The sequence below is a fragment of the Scyliorhinus torazame genome, chromosome 18, assembly GCF_047496885.1.
Source record: "Scyliorhinus torazame isolate Kashiwa2021f chromosome 18, sScyTor2.1, whole genome shotgun sequence".
In the NCBI taxonomy this organism is placed as follows: domain Eukaryota; kingdom Metazoa; phylum Chordata; class Chondrichthyes; order Carcharhiniformes; family Scyliorhinidae; genus Scyliorhinus; species Scyliorhinus torazame.
In genome coordinates, this window is record NC_092724.1 from 15204424 (window position 1) to 15223603 (window position 19180).

The following is a 19180-nucleotide window of genomic DNA, read 5'->3' on the forward strand; positions in this document are numbered from 1 at the left end:
ATTTTTTTACCTTTTCAAGTTGGGGAAGGTCAACTTTTTCTCCATGTACAGTAGTATCATCACTGGTTGAAAAGTTACTAACCATGACACTCTACTCTTTTCTCTCTCTTTCTCACTCTCTCTAGCAGTCCTTCCATGATATCTCATTGGGACAAATAGAAGAGGCAGATCCCAAGAACTACCTCAGCCGGTTCAGGGACTGAACCTGTGCCATTGGTATTATTAAGCGCCACACTTTAACCGTTTGAGCTAATCCGCCCTGAAGCTGAACGTTACTGGAAGGTATTAAGATGAAAAGTTACTTTTATTATTGATCATGAGATGTGGGCATCGCAGGCAAGACCTGCCTTTATTGCCCGTTCCTAACTATCTTTAAGATGGTGCTGGTGAGCTGCCACCTTAAACTTGCAGTCCGTGTGGTGAGACTACTCCCCCATTGCTGTTAGAGAGGGAGTAATAGAATTTTGACCCAGCATTGCAAAAGGAATGGCAAAACATTTCCAGGACAGGATGGGGAGCTTGGAGGTGATAGTATTCCCAAACTGACACCTGTTCTTCTATGTGGTAGAGATTGTGGGTTTGGGAACTGTTGTCAAAGAAACTTTGGCAAGTTGCTGCAATGTATCTTGCAGATGGTATTCTGATGGTGGAGGGAGTGAACTCTTAAGGATAGGGTGACAGTCAAGCGGGCTGCTTTGTTTTGGGTAGTATTCAGCTTCGAGTGCAGGGGCTGCACGTATCCAGGCAAATGACGAGTAATCCATCATGCTCCTGATAAATATTGAAAGAAAATTCAGAGGCGGTTACAATCCTTTCTTGTTAGAGATGGTCATTGCCCGACACTCAAGTGGCACAAATGTTACTTACCGATTATCAGCCCAAGCTTGAATGTTGTCCAGGCCTTGCTGCAGAAATGCAACATGCACTACTTCAGTATCTCATTCATCAGCATACATACCCACTTCTGACTTTATGATAACGGGTGAAACAGGAGAAGTTGGTTGTGCCTTGGACACTGCCCTGGGAACTCATTCAGCCATGTTCTGGGCTGACATAATTGACCTCCATTTCCTTTATGCTTGGTATGTCTCCAACCAGTGGAGTTTTCCTCATAATAATCTTTATTAGTGTCACAAGTAGGTTTACATTAATACTGCAACAAAGTTACTATGAAAATCCCAGAGTCGCCACACTCCTGCACCTGTTCGGGTACACAGGGAAAATTCAGAATGTCCAATTCACCTAACAAGCATAGAATCTACCACTGAAGATAGAGCCACCTTGATATGAGTGAGAACCAGTGTCACAGGAGACTGTGACTGACCAGATTACAATAAGGCCATATTCTGGACATTTCGCCACAAAGAGGACCCATTGGAGTTTGCTTTCCCTGCTCTTTCCTTGACTGTCACACCCTTCAAGGGATTTGTGTCCTTCCTGACCCTAGCCCGGTTAAAACTAGCCCTGTTCTTAGCCACCTCCGCACTCCAGTCCTGGTAAATTCAAATCTCCGTGTTCTCCCACCTGCTGCTCCGTTCTTTTTTGGCCCATCTCAGGACACACACTCTGTCCATAAAGCGGTGGAACCTCACCACTACAGCCCTTGGCGGCTCGTTGGCTTTGGGTCTCCTTGCCAGGACCCGATGAGCCGCTTCCAGCTCCAGGGGCCTCGGGAAAGCTCCCGCGTCCATCAGCGAATTGAGCATCGTGCTCATATATGCCCCAGCATCGGGCCCCTCCACTCCTTCAGGGAGACCCAAAATCCGAAGATTCTTCCTCCTCGACCTATTCTCCAGGTCCTCAAATTTTTCCTGCCACCTCTTGTGCAGTGCCTCGTGCGCCTCCACCTTCACCGCCAGGCCTAAGATCTCGTCCTCGTTCTCCGAGGCTTTTTGCCGCACCTCCCGGATCGCCGCCCCTTGGGCCTTCTGGGTCTCCACAAGCTTCTCAGTCGCCGCCTCCATTGGCGCCAGCATTTCTGTCTTCAGCTCCGCAGAGCAGCGTTTAAGGAACTCCTGCTGCTCCTGCGACCACTGCACCCACGTTGCTTGGTCTCCACCCGCCGCCATCTTGCTTTTCCTCCCTAGCACTTTCCGCTGCACTAGGATCACTTTTGAACCGCTCCACACCTGGTCCAGTCCATATAGTGTCAGGGAAACCTTGCTGTCACCTCCCCACACTGGGAGCCGTCGAACAATTACCGTTGGGGCCCCTCTGAAGAGCCCAAAAGTCCGTTCCCGGCGGGAGCTGCCGAACGTGCGACCTACCTAGGCATAGCCGCAACCGGAAGTCGGACATCAGCACTGATGACAGTGACGAGATGATTCCTTGTTAGAGTGAGCTGGGCAGTCATGAGGTGCTCGCTTATCCTGTAGAGGGGAGTGGCTGAGGCGCCATATAAGCTCATTTTTGATAGCAAAGCCAACCCTGTGGAAATATTGTTTTTCTTCTGGAAGGGCTTCAGGGTGTCTGGATTCCTGAGCTATGGTGATAGTGCTACACTCTGTTCTGTCTTCTTGGGATTGTCCATGAGGCTCCTGATATTCCAGGTCCCCAACTTCAATTTGACAAGCGAAGATGCTTGTGTATGATTGCAATGCCACAAGAAAATTTACATCAATGGCCTCAAATATCCCACCCAGGCAACCCTCTGGGTCATTACCTCACTGCCAACGTCTCAATTTCCAGCCACCAGGAGCTACAGTGTGCCTAGGCAACCTAGCACCTGCTAAGAGGGCTTTGGAAATCCAACTACCCGCAAACACCAATGACGTGTGGTTTCTTCAGCACTGTCAAGACAGTCCGTGTCCCAAGCAATCCGCTGAGAGTCGCGCATGAAGGAGAGCTAATCAAGGACAGGGAGATAGTCATTGTTCATTGGAGAGAACATTTTGAAGAATTCCTTAATCAAGACACTGTGCCCGACTTGAATACCCAAGACTTCATTCCTCAATATATTTTCTCAATCCCTTTGATGCCACTCTGGTTCAGAGTGAAGAAAAAAAGGCCATTTGGCAGCTGAAAAGGAACAAAGCCTCAGGACCAGGTAGAATTCCTGTCGAATCTCAGAAACATGGTGAAGATTCACTCTACATTTGTTTGACCTCTGGAAAGCCTCTGTCAAATAAGAAGGCTTATGGAGTATCCTCATTAAATTTGTCTGTCCTTGGAAATTTGTCATCATCCTCACACTACTCCATGATGACACACACAACATGATTACCCCAGTGGGACCACAACAGACCCTATCACAGTGAAGACTTCAGGTCAAGCAAGGCTATGTCATTGCACAAGCCCTTTTCTCCAACTTCCTGGTTGCAGTAGTGCATCTCACCGCCAGGAAACTAATCAGGCATGCAGAAAATTTCCTGAACAGAGGCGAAAGGAATTTCCGTGACCCAAGTTTCCTTAACTCTGTTTCGCTCTCAAGGTGTTGCCAAGCCAACGGGTAGCACGGTAGCGCAGTTGGTTAACCATGCTGCCTTACGGTGCCGAGGTCCCAGGTTCGATCCCGGCTCTGGGTCACTGTCCATGTGGAGTTTGCACATTCTCCCCTTGTTTGCGTGGGTTTCGCCCCCACAACCCAAAGATGTGCAAGGTAGGTGGATTGGCCACACTAAATTGCTCCTTAATTGGAAAAAATAATTGGGCACTCTAAATTTATAAAACAAACCATGTTGCCACACTTGCTGAATATTCCACATGTTTTATACAATCCCTACAGTGCAGAAGGGGGCCATTCAGCCCATCAAGTCTGCACATGCCCTTGGAAAGAGCACCCTATTTAAGTCAATGTCTCCACAACCCAGAAACCATACCTAACCTTTTGGATACTAAGGGGCAATTTAGCATGACCAGTCCACCGAACCTGCACATCTTTGGACTGTGGGAGGAAACCGGAGCACCCGGAGGAAACCCACGCACACACGGGGAGGATGTGCAGACTCCGCAGTGACCCAAGCCGGAATCGAACCTGGGACCCTGGAGCTGTGAAGCAATTGTGCTATCCACAATGCTACCGTGCTGCCCCCATTGACATTTAAGTCAATGTCTCCTCAACCCAGAAACCCTACCTAACCTTTTGAATACTAAGGGGCAATTTATCATGACCAGTCCACCGAACCTGCACATCTTTGGACTGTGGGTGGAAACCGAAGCACCCGGAGAAACCCACGCAGACACTGCGAGAAAGTGCAAACTCCACACAGACGGTCGCCCGAGACTGGAATTGAACCCGGGTCCCCAGAGCTGTGAGGCAGCGGTGCTAACCACAGTGCCGTCCCTAACATGTTCTGTTTTTAATTTTTTTCAGTCTATGCTGCCTTCAATCATGGAAAGTCACTCCTCTCTGCCATTGGGCTTCAGTGTACAAATGATGCTTGTGTGCACTCACTCGGAAACAAGCTCCAGGTTATTGTTGACAGCTCCTCCCAAGCATATGAGAAAATGGGTCTTTCACCAAACACCCAGAAAACTAAGATCCTTTTTCAACCAAGTCCCACAACTCAGCATCTCCCCCATCAATTACGATCAACACTAGATCCTGAAAAATGTGGACCATTGCTATATCTTGGGAGCTTCCTCTCGATGATGGCAGACAAAATTTATAGTTTCCTTCAGCTATCTGCGGAAAAGAGTATTTGAAGACCAGGATCTCAAACCCAAGGTCATGGTGTACTGGGAGCAGTGATGCCTGCAGTCCTACATGCTTCAGAGACTTGGACACTCTACAACAGACCCCTCAAATAACTGGAGAAATACCACCAGCGATGGCTTCACAAGGTCTTTCGAATCCAGTGACAAGAAAGGCAGTCCAGCAGCAGCATTCTCTCTCAAGTCCACATGCCCAACATTGAGCCGGTAATCACGCAATCAGCGCCATTGGATTATCATAGAATTTACAGTGCAGAAGGAGGCCATTCGGCCCATCGAGTCTGCACAGGCTCTTGGAAAGAGCACCCTACCCAAGGTCAACACCGCCACCCTATCCTCATAACCCAGTAACCCCACCCAACACTAAGGGACATTTTGGACACTAAGGGCAATTTATCATGGCCAATCCACCTAACCCGCACACCTTTGGACTGTGGGAGGAAACCGGAGCACCCGGAGGAAACCCACGCACACACGGGGATGATGTGCAGACTCCGCACAGACAGTGATCCAAACCGGAATCGAACCTGGGACCCTGGAGCTGTGAAGCAATTGTGCTATCCACAAGGCATATGCCTGACATGGATAGGACATGTCAGTCATATGCCTGACACCAGAATCTCAAAGCAACTACTCTACCCTGAACTCCCTCACAACAGTAGACTCTTGGGAGGATGGTGGAAATGCTTTTTGTGATGTCCTCAAAAGCAACCTTGAAGTAACCAAATATCCCTGATGATTCATTGTCATCCCTGGCCTATGAATGACCAAAACAGAGAAGGTTCATTTGGAACACGTTGATTGCAACTAGACTTCCAGTAGCGGTCATGAGGTGTGCAGTCGTGCACGGGAATCCCATTTGGAGACTTGGGGCGGGATTCTCCCGAATCCCCCGATGGCCCGACGCCGGCGTATAAAAATGGCGCGAACCACTCCGGCGTCGGGCCAACCGGAAGTTGCGGAATCCTCCGCACTTCCGGGGGCTAGGCCGGTGCGGGAGGGGTTGGCGCCGCACCAACTGGCGCGGAAGGGCCAGCGCGAGTTAGCGCATGCGCAGAACCAACGGCATCCCCGCGCATGCACTGTGGAGGGAGTCTCTTCCGCCTCCGCCATGGTGAGGCCGTGGCGAAGGCGGAAGGAAAAGAGTGCCCCCACGGCACAGGCCCGCCCGCAGATCGATGGGCCCCGATTGCATGCCAGGCCACCGTGGGGGCACCCCCCGGGGCCGGATCCCCCTGCGCCCCACCCGAGGACCGCACCAGCTAGGTCCCGCCGTATGGGACCATGTCCATTTCACGCCGGCGGGACTGGCCAGAAACCGAAACCGCTCGGCATCAGGGCCCGGGGAATTGCTGGGAGGCGCTGCCAACGGCCCCCGACTGGCGTGGCTTGATCCCCGCCCCCGCCTGAAAACCGGCGCCGGAGAATACGGAAGCTGGTGTCGGAGCGGGATTCAGGATTTATGTTTTTGGCCCTATTTACTCTCCCCCCCGCCCCAAATCTTTTATCGTTCGGGTGGACAAGTTAACAAGTTAATTTTGGCCTTTGTGTGGGCGGGTAAAATTCCCAGGATTCAAAGAGCATTCCTGCAGAGGGGACACCGTTTGGGAGGGCTGGCTTTGCCAAATCTAATGTTCTATTACTGGGCGGCAAACATTGAGACAGTGCACGGGTGGTTTGGGGAGCTGGGGTCAGGGTGGGTGCAGTTGGAGGAGGCCTCCTGCGTAGGGTCGTGTCTACGGGCGCTGGTTACTGCCTCTCTTCCGTTTTCTCCAGCCAGTTTCACAATGAGCCCGGTAGTGGTGGCGTCACAATGAGCCCGGTACTGGTGGAAGCAATTCAGGCAGCATTTTAGATTGGGGGGCAAGTCATTATTGCCGCCAGTTTGTGGGAACCATAGGTTTGCACCGTTGGGGATGGATGCAACGTCGGAGAGTGTCGAGAGGTTCTTCGATCTGTGGAAGGTAGATTTGCAGGACTGGAGGAGATGATGGAGGAGCGCGTTTAGGTATCTGCAAGTGCGGGACTTTGTTCGCAAAGAACTCTCTTCGTTCCCTCACTTACTGAGACCTATACTGATAGACAGGATGCTACCTCGTGATGAGTTGGGAGAAAGGAAGATATCTGGAGCGGGATTCTGCAGTCCGCAAGCCGCGTTTTCTGGCATGGCGTGCCCCCACCAGCAGCAAGATTCTCAGTTTCCACAGCCGGCTAATGGGGTTTCCCATTGTGGCCACCTCACGACATTGGGAAACAGGTGGGAGTGGATGTGCTGCCCACGGACCGGAGGATCCCGCTGACGGAGACTTCCGCTGCTGATATATAGGTGGTTGCTGGAGACCGGGAAAGCTCAGTGGGAAGAGGAATTGGGCCTGAGGTTGGAAGGGAGTGGTCTGGAGTGAGATTTTGTATAGGGTGAACTCCACCACCTCTTGTGCCAGACTGAGCCTGATACAATTTAAAGTAGTCCATTGGGTGCACCTGACTAGAGTGCAAGAGTGGGCTTTTCCGCAGTGTAGAGGACAGGTGTGAATGGTATCTAAGGGGGCTGGCGAACCATTCGCACATGTTCTGATCCTGTCCAAAATTGGTCTAGTTCTGGGTCTTATTCTTTGAGACCATGTCGGATTTCATGTGGGGTTAGGCTGGAGCCGTGTCCACTGGGGGCGATTTTCGGGATGTTGGACTTGCCAGAGCTTCTTGAGGGGGAAGAGAGCTGATTCCTTGCCCTTTGCCTCTCTTAGCCCGGTGACTAGTCCTGCTTGGGTGGAGGTCGGCGGTGCCACCTAGGGCCTCAGCATGGTTGGAAGACTTAGCAGATTTTCAAAAATTTGAAAAGATTAAGTATGCCCTCACTGTGTTGGAGGAAGAGTTTCATTCCAGATGGAAATCGTTCATTGCCTTTTTCGAGGACCTTTTTGTGGCCTGCAGCGAGGAGGGGTGGGGAACTAGTTAATTGAAACACTCCAGGACAGAATGGAGTGCAGACATGATGCCTTCCATTATAATGAGCAGGGAATGCATTTGTGGTGTTAAAATGTTTCTCTTTTGATGTGAGATGGAATTTCATTGAGAGGCAGAGTTGAATGTAAATTATTTCTGCTGATCGTGCCCTTAGTGGGAAGGTGAATACTATCTATCTTCTGCACATATGTCAATGTTAGTAAGGGGACTGACTGTAAGCTTTCAAGTCCTGTTTGCATAGTAATATATGGTTACTTTACCCATTTATGTTTCTTCCATTATTGGTAATAATCTGTGTTCTGTGTAATCAGTCTTACAGCACAGAAAGAGGCCCTTTGGCCCATCGTGTCTGTGCCTCTGCATAGTGAGTAAATACACATAGGTTGTTATATATTTTGTGTATATCTATCTCTTTACCTATAAGTAGTTAAAATAAATATTAGGTCATTTGTCACTAGTTGTCAATCATAATTGAACCTATTAATGTCCTTGTGTGACATCCGTACAAGCTCAAAATCAGCACGGTTGCTGTATTATCAGCAACCTTGCCTGCCACCTTCCACCCCTATAACTCCGTCCCGTTCCCTTTAGGACCTGCAGAGTTAGGAGGCAAATTGAACAAAATCTGAAGTGAAAACTGAGAACACAGACAATACATGAAACGTCTATCAGCAACAAGAAAAACAAAGCTCATCCATTGTTTGGGTGGAGATCTGGTGAATGACCTTCAATCTTAACTAATTATTTTCCAAATGCCGATGGCCCTGTTGTATGTTTCCAGCATTTTGTTCCCATTTCTTTCCATATATCCAGTTTCCACAGGTCAGAGCATAACCTGTATTTCTCTAAATAGGATTCTGAATTATCAATGTGAACTGACTAGAGCCTTTCTATCCTCCAAACTGGTCTCAGCACAACATACTTTAAAAGTAGTTTTTATGCTGAGACCAATTTCTTTGATGATCAAATTTAAGATCTGCTGAAATCAGCATGTTTATATGAGAGGATTAACATTTGCTCACTCAAATTAGACAATTTATCGACTTTAATGCTCCAAGTTTAATGCTGTGCCTTGATTGCAACAGCAGGCTTTTGTATAAGGTTTCCTGATCAAGCAGGATCACCCTTTTGGATCACCTTGCCTCTAGTTACTGGAAGTATGTAGGAGCCAGCATTCTAATTTGCCTTTGTTTGGCTCTAATGTAATGCATGCTTAGCAGCATACATGAGAATGCTGCCTGTGTGGGGCAACAGGAAGAATTTTCAAACGCTTTGTGCTGACGTTATTCTTGTGGCATTCTGAATGATGTAATTGCTGTTCACTCAGATTTTAAATGGTACAGTGAGATTAATTGTAAAACAGCAGCTGTTACTCTGTGGCTGGCAATGTCAGTCACACGTTGGCAGTAATCTTCAGATCATTATTGCATTGGTGGGGTGTGGAGGTTCTACATTTTTATAATCGGCAGGATTTATTCACAAGGCTTTTAAACAACACATTTTAACTTGGATTTAGCAGTGTGATATTTTTGAGAGTGTTGGTAGATTGTCAACCAACATAAGAGGAAAAAACATGAAGTAGCTGGCAACACGGTTGCAATGGCTTTTGTGTATTACAGCATTTTAAAGGTTGCTAAGGATTGCACATACTTAGATCATCCCATCACACATCCAAACACTTGACTCCTTTTTTAACTGTTAACATGGAAATTAATAATTACATTTCTGTTGTATAGCTGACTAAAGGAACTGCTATCAAGGTTGCAGGAAAAAAAATTGTACTTTGATAAATTTGTGCACGTTCTGTTCTATATCAACTAATGAAAGCACCTTCCAGCACTTTTTGCCTACCATGCATGTAAAGTCTGTTATTTACACCATGACCATTGTTTATTAGCTTAATTCAGTGGTAACATTTTAACTCTTGGGCCAGCAAGCTTTTTAAAAAAAAATCCGTTCTTAAAGTTACAACGCCAATGCACAGAATGGACAGGGCTTAATCCATCACTTTGCTTGCTCCAAAAAACAATTCAAATTGAATCCAATTCAATTTCCACAAGTCTTCACAAGAGAGACATACAAGATCCAAGCTGACAATAAAAGGCATTGCACCTCATCTTGGGCTTGATCTAACACTTGATCTGAGCCAAAAGGGCAAGTTGTAGGTTCAGAAGACTTAAGAAATACATTGCAGTTCTAATGAAGTGCTGTATTTTTGGATGAGATGCCCGATTCAGGTAAATGTAAATGTCCCCATGGCACGTTTTTTGAAGATATGCAGGGAGTTTTCCAGTGTTTGCCAACATTTATCTTTCAACCAACACTATAAAAATAGATTAATTTGTGCGAAAGCAAACTCCTGCTGTAAATCTGAAGTAAAAATGGAAAATGATAGAAATATTCAACAGGCCTGGCAGCGTTTGTGGAATTGATCATTTAGCCCTTTGCAGTTTGCAGCCTCTTGCTGTGCGAAAATTGGTAGCTAGATTTGCTACATAACGGGGGCCATGCTCAATTCATTGGCCATAAATCATTTGAGTTATTCTGAGAATATGAAAGGAATATTGAAATGCAACTTTTTTTAAAAAATCAAACTTTTTTCTGTTTCTACACTGGTTATTTTCATAGTTTGTAATTCAGCAGTCATATCACAGAATTGTTACTGTGCAGAAGGAGGCCCATCGTGCCTGCACCGGCTGCCGAATGAGCAACTCACCTTGTACCATTCCCTCGCTTTCTCTCTATAAACCTGCACATTCTTCCTTTTTCGATAAAAGTCGAATTCCCTTTTGAATGCTTCAATTGAACCTGATACTCAGGCGGTGCATTCCAAACCCTAACCACACAATGTGTAAAAAGGTTTCTCCTACCACTTTTACTTCTTTTACTGATTGCTTTAAATCTGCGCCCTCGCCTTCTTGATCCTTTCATGAATGGGGAATAGTTTCTCAATATCCTCTCAACCTTCTTTTCTCTAAGGAAAGCAGCCCAAATTTCCCGATCCATTGTCATAACAATTCCTCGTCCCTGGAACCATTCTCATGAATCTTTTCTGCATTCTCTACAATGCCATCACATCCTTCCAAATGTACAATTCCAGATTGAGACGCAATACTCTAGCTGAGGCTGAACTAGTGACTTATACAAATTCAACATAACCTTCATGCTTTTGTACTCTGTGCCCCTATTAATAAAGTCAGGATACTGTATGCTTTATGAACTGCTTCCTCAACCTGTCCTTCCACCTTCAATGATTTATGCACATACACATCCTCTGATCCTGCTCCCCCTTTAAAGTTGTACCCTTTATTTTATATTGTCTCTCCATGTTCTGCCATCTTGTCTGCCCATTCCACCAACTTGTCTATGTCCGTTTTGAAGTTCTACACTATCCTCCCCACAACTCGCAGTGCTTCCAAGTTTTGTTGAAATTATGCCCTATATACCAGGGTATTAATGTATATCAGGAGAAGCAAGGGTCCCAATACTGACCCCTGTGTAACTCCACTACAAACCTTCCTCCACCATGAAAAACGGCCATTACTGTCTGTTTCCTGTTGCTCAGCCAATTCCGTATCCATGTTGCTACTATCCCTTTTATTCCATGAACTATAAGTTTGCTCACAAGTCTGTTGCGTGGCGCTGTAACAAATGCCTTTTGGAAGTCCATGTACACCAACTATATCTGCAACATTGCCCTCATCAACACTCTCAGTTATCTCATTAAAACATTCTAGTTAGTTAATCATGATAGTTCCTTCAGATGCTGGCTTTCCTTAATGAATCTGCATTTCTCCATGTGACTATTAATTTTGTCCCACATTATTGTTTCTAAAAAATTCCCCACCACCAAAATTAAACTGAGTGGCCTATAGTTGCTGGACTTACAACTTGAACAAAGGTGTAAATGTTTGCAATTCTCCTGTCCTCCAGGACCAGCCCAAGTCTAAGGAAGATTTATGTGGCCAGTATCTCTGTAATTTCCACTCTCCCTTCCCTTGGATGCATCTCATCCAGTCCTGGTGCCTCATCATCTTTAAGTATAGATAACCTATCCAATACCACCACCTTGTCAATTTTAAACCATCTAGTGTCTGAATTACCTCCTCTTTACCATGGCCTGATTTGCATGTACTCCCTTTGTGAAAACAGATGCAAGGTATTCATTTAGTACCTCAGCTATACCCTCTACCCCCATTTATAAATCCCCTTTTTGGTCCCAAATTGGCCTTGCTCCTCCTCCTTTTACCACCCCTTTACCTATTTATATGCCTATGGAACAAGCTGAGATTCCCTCTTATGCTAGCTGCCAATCTCTTTAAGTTTTTTAATTAATTTTTTTGGAATGTGGGCTTCACTGGCTAGGTCAACATTTGTTGTCCATCTCTAATTGCCCTTGAGAAGGTGGTGGAGATGCCTTCTTGAACTTCTGCAGTCCTTGAGGTGTAGATATACCCACTGTGCTATTAGGGAGGCAGTTCCAGGATTTTGACCTAGCGACAGTGAAGGAACGGTAAGATATTTCCAAGTCAGGATGGTAAGTGACTTGGAGGGGAATTTCCATGTGGTGGCATTCCCATGTACCTGCTGCTCTTGTCCTTTAGATAGCGGGTTTGAAAGGTGTTGCCCAAGGAGCTGGTGAGTTCCTGCAGTGCATCTTGTACATACAGCTGCTACTGTGCATTTGTGATGGAGGGAGTGAATGTTTGTGGAATGGGTGCCAATCAAGCCGGTTGCTTTGTCCTGGATGGTATCAAGCTTCTTGAGCATTGTTGGATCTGCACTCATCCAGGCATGTAGAAACAATTCCATCACACTCATGACTTGTGCTTTGTAGATGGTGAACAGACTATGGGGAGTCGGGGGTGAATTACTGACTGTAGGATTCCTAGCCCCTGACCTCTTGTAGCCGCAGTATCAGTTCAATTTATGATCAATGGTACCCCCTCTTGACTTCTCTTATTTTGCTTATTCACCTTTCCTATTTTATACCTGATACCTGTCACTAGTACACATTTTCTCCTTTATCTTAATTTTTAACTCCTTTTGTCATCCAGGGAGCTCTGGATTTGTTTGCCCAACCCACTTTCTTTTGAGGAAATATACCTTTACTGTTCCCAAATCACCCATTCTTTGAAGATAGCCCATTGTTCATCTATCATTTTTCATGCCAACCTTTGACTCCAATTTATTCTGCCCAGATCCATTCTTGCCTCATTGAAGTTGGCTATCCCTCAGTTAATTCTTCTTGCTCTGAATTGTTCTTTGTCCATTCGGATTTGATTTAAAATTTTTTTTAGAGTACCCAATTTAAAGGGGCAATTTTAGCGGGGCCAATCCACCTAGCCTGCACATCTTTGGGTTGTGGCGGCAAAACCCACGCAAACACAGGGAGAATGTGCAAACTCCACATGGACAGTGACCCAGAGCCAGGATCGAACCTGGCACCTCAGCGCAGTAAGACAGCAATGCTAACGGGCAGCATGTGGCGCAGTGGTTAGCACTGCTGCCTATGATGCTGAGGACCCGGGTTCGAATCCCGTCCCTGGTCACTGTCCGTATGGAGTTTGCACATTTTCCCCGTGTCTGCGTGGGTTTCTCCCCCACAACTTAAAAGATGTGCAGGTTAGATGGATTGGTCATGCTAAATTGCCCCTTAATTGGGAAAAAAAAATAATTGGGTACTGTAAAAAAATTTTTAAAGCAATGCTAACCACTGCGCCACTGTGTTGCCCACAAGATTTGGATTTGATTTATTGTGATGTGCAGCGAGATACAGTGAAAAGTATTGTTCTCCGTACAGTCTTTTTAAAAAAATATGTTTTTATTAAGACTTTTTCAATAACAATATTTTCTACCTTACAAACAAACCCCCCCCCCACCCCCCGTAACAAAAAAAAAGAAAAAAGAACTCAAGTGGCAAGACATGAACATGGCAAGTCAATAAGTTACAAAACTTTGTACAGTGGATTCTTCCCGTACATATCAGTTTCCGGATCCTACCATGTGTTTTCTTGCTCAAATGCCCCCCAGAACCCCCCCCCCCCACCCCCACCCCCGCCCTCAACCGATTTCCCCCCCCCCCTCCCCCCCCGGGTTGCTGTTGCTGCTGTCCGACCTTCCTCTAACGCTCCGCGAGATGGTCTAGGAACGGTTGCCACCGCCTGTAGAACCCCTGCGCAGACCCTCTCAAGGCAAACTTTATCCTTTCCAACTTGATAAACCCTGCCATATCATTTATCCAGGCCTCCACGCTGGGGGGCTTCGCCCCTTCCACATTAGCAAGATCCTTCGGCGGGCTACTAGGGACGCAAAGGCCAGAATGCCGGCCTCTTTTGCCTCCTGCACTCACGGCTCGTCCACTACTTCAAATAGTGCTAGCCCCCAGCTTGGCTTGACCCGGACTTTCACCACCTTAGATACTGTTCCCGCCACTCCCCTCCAGAACCCCTCCAGTGCCGGGCAAGACCAAAACATATGGACATGGTTCGCCAGACATCCTGAGCACCTCCCACATCTGTCCTCCATCCCAAAGAACCTACTTAGCCTCGCCCCCGTCATATGCGCTCTATGAACCACCTTAAATTGTATCAGGCTAAGCCTGGCACATGAGGAAGAGGAATTAACCCTACTTAGGGCATCAGCCCATAGCCCCTCCTCAATCTCCTCCCCCAACTCCTCCTCCCATTTACCCTTCAGCTCCTCTACCAAAGCCTCCCCCTCTTCTTTCATCTCCTGGTATATCGCTGACACCTTGCCCTCCCCGACCAATACGCCCAAAATCACCCTATCTTGAATCCCCTGTGCCGGGAGTAGCGGAAATTCCCTCTCCTGCCGCCTCACAAACGCCCTCACTTGCATGTACCTGAAATTGTTTCCCGGGTGTAGCCCAAACTTCTCCTCCAGCGCCCCTAAGCTCGCAAACGTCCCGTCAATGAATAGGTTCCCCATTCGTCTAATCCCTACCCGATGCCAGCTCTGAAATCCCCCGTCCATCCTTCCTGGGACAAACCGATGGTTGTCTCTAATCGGGGACCACACCGAGGCCCCCTTCGCACCCCTAGCCGTCTCCACTGACCCCAGATCTTTAGCGTTGCCGCCGCCACCGGGCTCGTGGTATACCTTGTCGGCGAGAGCGGCAGCAGTGCCGTCACCAGCGCCCCCAGGCTTCTTCCTTTGCAGGACGCCATCTCCAACCTCTTCCACGCCGCCACCTCTCCCTCCATCACCCACTTACAGATCATTGCCACGTTGGCTGCCCAATAGTAACCAGCCAAATTCGGCAACGCCAACCCTCCTCTATCTCTGCTACGCTCCAAGAACCCTCCCCCTTACCCTCGGGGTCTTGCTTGCCCAGACAAATCCCGTAATGCTCCTGCTTACCCTCTTAAAAAAGGCCTTAGTGATCACAATTGGGAGGCATTGGAATACAAAAAGAAATCTTGGGAGGACCACCATTTTTACCGACTGTACCCTACCCACCAGCGAGAGTGGCAACACGACCCACCTTTTAAAATCCTCCTCCATCTGTTCCACCAACCGCGACAAATTAAGTTTGTGCAGTGCCCCCCAGCTCCTAGCTACCTGAATCCCCAAGTATCGAAAGCTCCTTTCCGCCCTCCTCAACGGTAGGTCGTCTATCCCTCTTTCCTGGTCCCCCGGATGGATCACAAAGAGCTCACTCTTTCCCACATTGAGCTTATAGCCCAAAAAGTCTCCAAACTCCTGTAGGATCTGCATAACCTCAACCATCCCCTCCACTGGATCCGTCACATACAGCAACAGGTCGTCTGCGTACAGCGACACTCGATGTTCCTCTCCCCCTCGAACCACCCCCTTCCATTTCCCCGACTCCCTTAACGCCATGACCAAAGGTTCAATTGCTAATGCGAACAGCAGAGGGGACAGGGGGCACCCCTGCCTCGTCCCTCGATACAGCCGGAAATACTCCGACCTCCACCGGTTCGTGACCACACTCGCCACCGGGGCTTTATACAGGAGCTTAACCCAACTGATAAACCCTTCCCCGAACCCAAATCTCCTCAACACTTCCCAGAGATACTCCCACTCTACCCGATCGAAGGCCTTCTCCGCGTCCATGGCTGTCACTATCTCCGCTGCTCCCTCCACCGATGGCATCATTATCACATTTAGGAGGCTTCACACATTAGTATTTAACTGCCTACCCTTTACGAATCCCGTCTGGTTCTCATGAATCACCCCCGGGACACAGGCCTCAATCCTCATGGCCAATATTTTTGCCTGCAACTTAGCGTCTACATTAAGGAGCGAGATCGGTCTATACGACCCACATTGAAGTGGGTCCTTATCCCGCTTCAAGATCAAAGAGATCATCGCCTCCGACATTGTCGGGGGCAGGGTCCCCCCCTCCCTTGATTCATTGAAGGTCCTTACCAGCAACGGGGCTAACAGGTCTACATATTTCCTGTAGAACTCCACCGGGAACCCATCTGGCCCCGGGGCCTTCCCTGCCTGCATGCTCCCCAGTCCTTTAACCAGCTCCTCCACCCCAATTGGCGCCCCCAAACCAACCACCTCCTGCACCTCCACCCTTGGGAACCTCAACTGATCCAAGAATCGCCGCATCCCCTCTTTTCCCCCTGGGGGCTGGGACCTATACAGTTCCTCATAAAAGGGCTTAAAAGCCTCATTCACTTTCCCTGCCCTACGCACCGTAGTTCCCCTGTCATCTTGGACTCCACCTATTTCCCTCGCTGCCATCCTCTTACGGAGCTGATGTGCCAGCATCCGGCTCGCCTTCTCCCCATATTCGTATATCACCCCCTGTGCCTTCCTCCACTGTGCCTCTGCCTTCCCTGTGGTCAACAGGTCGAACTCCGTCTGGAGACTTCGTCTCTCCCTGAGTAGTCCCTCATCCGGGGCCTCTGCATAGCTCCTGTCCACCCGTAAAATCTCCCCCACTAACCTCTCCCTTTCCCTGCCCTCTCTCTTCACCCTGTGAGCCCTGATGGAGATAAACTCTCCCCTGACCACCGCCTTCAGCGCCTCCCATACTACTCCCACCTGCACCTCCCCGTTGTCGTTAGCCTCCAGATACCTTTCGATACACCCCCGTACCCTCCCGCACACTTCCTCGTCTGCCAGCAGTCCCACATCCAACCTCCACAACGGGCGTTGGTCCCTCTCCTCCCCCAACTCCAGCTCCACCCCGTGCGGGGCATGGTCTGAAATGGCTATGGCCGAATACTCTGTTCCCCCCACTTTCGGGATCAATGCCCTGCCCAGAACAAAAAAATCTATCCGAGAGTAGGCCTTATGAACGTGGGAGAAAAAAGAAAATTCTCTGGCCAAAGGCCTGGCAAATCTCCACGGATCTACTCCCCCCATCTGATCCATAAACCCCCTAAGCACCTTGGCCGCAGCCGGCCTCTTCCCTGTCCTAGACCTGGAACGATCTAATGCTGGGTCCAGCACCGTGTTAAAATCCCCACCCATTATCAAACTCCCTACTTCCAGGTCCGGAATACGCCCCAACATCCATTTCATGAATCCAGCATCGTCCCAGTTTGGGGCATATACATTCACCAGTACCACCTCCGTCCCCTGCAACCTACCACTCACCATCACGCGTTGACCTCCCTTGTCCGCTACTATGTTCTTGGCCACAAACGACACCCCGTTTCCCACCAGTATTGCCACCCCTCTATTCTTCGCATCCAGCCCCGAATGGAACACCTGTCCCACCCATCCCTTCCTTAACCTGACCTGATCTGCCACCTTCAGATGTGTCTCCTGAAGCATGACCACGTCTGCCTTCAGTCCCTTTAGGTGCGCGAACACTCAGGCCCTCTTAACCGGCCCATTTAGGCCTCTCACATTCCACGTGATCAGTCGGATTGGGGGGTTACCTACCCCCACCCAACCCCCCGGCCGACTAGCCATCTCCTATCTTAGGCCAGTCCCGTGCTCACGCCTCCCGCACCCTCCAGTCCCCCAGGCGGGGGACCCCCGCCCCGACCACCTCTTCCATTTTCAGTTCCCCCTCGGACAGTGCAGCAGCAACCCTAAACTCCCCCCCCCCCCCACCCCCCCCGCTAGATCCACATCTAGCTCTTTTGCTCCCCCCATATTACTTCCGTGAGTCAGCTGACTTCTGCTGACCCCGGCTTCCCCCGCCTTCCCATTGATCTCCCCCGTGTGGGAGTCTCTCCTCCTCCTTACCTTCCTCCATCCCCCCCCCCCTTTTGGCGCGGGAAAAAGCCCGCGCTTTCCTGAGCCAGCCCCGCCCCCTATGGCGCAGCTCCTATTGTGGCCATTATCCCAGTTCCCTCATCCCCGAGTCTCACCTCCCTCCAGCACCGACGCCCACATTCCCCATCATCATCATCTTGTCTACAGAAATGAAAAAAGGAAATTTTAGGAATTTTAACCAGGTCTCTACCCACATCCCCATCCATCATCCCACCCATGCAATATTCTTTACCCATATTTACAACCCCCTGTACAACCACATCTCCTCAGTTCGAGTCCAGTTTTTCCATCTGAATAAAGGTCCAAGCCTCTTCTGGCGTTTCAAAATAATGGTGTCGGTCCTGATAAGTAACCCACAGTCACTCAGGCTACAACATGCCGAACCTGACTCTTTTTTTATGCAGCACCACCTTGGCCCGGTTGAAGCCAGCTCTCCTCTTTGCCACCTCCGTGCTCCAATCCTGGTATGCTCGGATCACCGCGTTCTCCCGTCTACTGCTCCGCACCTTCTTGGCCCATCTCAGCACACCTTCTTTGTCTGCGAAGCGGTGGAACCTTGCCACTATCGCCCTTGGCGGCTCATCTGCCTTGGGTCTCCTCGCCAGGACCCGATGAGCTCCTTCCAGCTCCAGGGGGGTCGGAGAGGCCTCCGCACCCATCAGCGAATGGAGCATCGTACTCACGTACGCCCCGGCATCAGCTCCCTCCACTCCTTCGGGAAGACCCAGAATCCGGAGGTTATTCCTTCTCGACCTGTTCTCCAGGACCTCAATTCTCTCGGTCCACCTCCTGTGCACCGCCTCGTGCGCCTCCATTTTTACCGCCAGGCCCAGGATCTCGTCCTCGTTGGTATTCACTTTCTCATTCACCACACAAAGCTCCACCGCCTGAGTCTTCTGGGTCTCCTTCAGCCCCTCGATCGCCAACAGCATCGGCGCCAGCACCTCCTTTTTCAGCTCCTCCACACATCGCTTGAGGAACTCCTGCTGGTCTGGCCCCCACGCTGCTCGCTCTCCGCCCTCCGCCATCTTGTCTTTTTCCCCTCGTTTTGGTCTCTGCTCCAGGGCCTCTTTCCTCATCGCTCCACCGCTGATCTCTCAAATATATTGTGAGGAGGGACCTCACTGCACCTTCCCACACGGGATTAAATCAAAACAGCTCCGTTGGGGCTCCTGGAGAGCCCGAAAGCCCGTAGTCACGGGAGCTGCCGAAACGCGCGGCTTAGCTCCGCATCGCCGCAACCGGAAGTCTTCTCCGTACAGTTTTTTTTTGAAAATATATTTATTAAAAAATTTTTAACACAATTTTTCTCCCTTACAAACAATAACGC

General features: G+C 49.1%; 1 protein-coding gene across 15 annotated transcripts in view; it reads left to right on the plus strand.

Moving 5' to 3' along the window:
- The window catches only part of gng7 (guanine nucleotide binding protein (G protein), gamma 7), a 310055-nt gene that overhangs the window by 191839 nt on the left and 99036 nt on the right, over positions 1-19180 (plus strand). For 3 of the 15 annotated variants that reach the window (XM_072482222.1, XM_072482217.1, XM_072482219.1), the window contains one exon: positions 129-282. The exons of 8 other annotated variants lie outside the window; for them this stretch is intronic. The gene's annotated coding sequence lies outside the window, so the exon portion shown is untranslated. Of the gene's footprint in view, positions 1-125; positions 283-8208; positions 8334-19180 lie in introns of all 15 variants that reach the window. 4 more of the 15 variants (XM_072482223.1, XM_072482216.1, XM_072482221.1 and 1 more) reach the window with 2 other exon arrangements.